Source organism: Taurulus bubalis, assembly GCF_910589615.1.
Source record: "Taurulus bubalis genome assembly, chromosome: 13".
NCBI lineage: Eukaryota > Metazoa > Chordata > Actinopteri > Perciformes > Cottidae > Taurulus > Taurulus bubalis.
In genome coordinates, this window is record NC_136601.1 from 13373217 (window position 1) to 13373980 (window position 764).

Genomic DNA, 764 nt, shown 5'->3' on the forward strand with positions numbered 1-764 from the left:
TTCATATGTTCATATTTATTGTGGACTAGTGTCATAAATATGAAACACTTACTTACATTGACTTGTAAGGCCATGATGTGCCGTTCTTTTTTGCTGTATCACACCAGAGGCCCATATATGGACTGGTAGGGCTTCGGAGATCGATGAAGACCTTTGACGAAGGGCTGAGCCCCCATTTTGGGCTATTCAAGTGTTCCAGTAAGCCACAACAGTGTGACAGTAAGCTGGCATGAACAATACAGGACCCTGAAACTGAAGTCACTAAATGGAACTCAGCCGTCATTTATTTTTGTAATTATTTACACACATAATCTTCTTAATGCAACATGTCAAAATGTATTTGGTGAAAGAGGCCTGTTGTTTCTGATTTCCTTTAATTGAAAGCTGACAGGGGTAAACAATTCTGATATTTACTAAAGTAAAACCCACATTGTAAAAAATACTCCATTACAAGTAAGTCTTTCATAATAATTTAATTGAAGGAAAAGTCCACATGTATTATTATAAACTAAGAAACACTAAGAAAATTCCCCCTGTGAGCATTAGATACTACTGGATTATTATTATAGTTGCTTTCATGTGTAAATAGTCTTTACGGTTGGTCCAGGTGATGCTAATCCAACTACTGTTTAGTAGTTTACAATTCATATTTTATAAAATTGTGATCTGATAAGGAACCTTCTGGCAAATTAATGGAAAATAACGGATGGATATTTACCTGTGAAATATATTGAAGTAAAAGTAGCATACAAATGGAACACAAA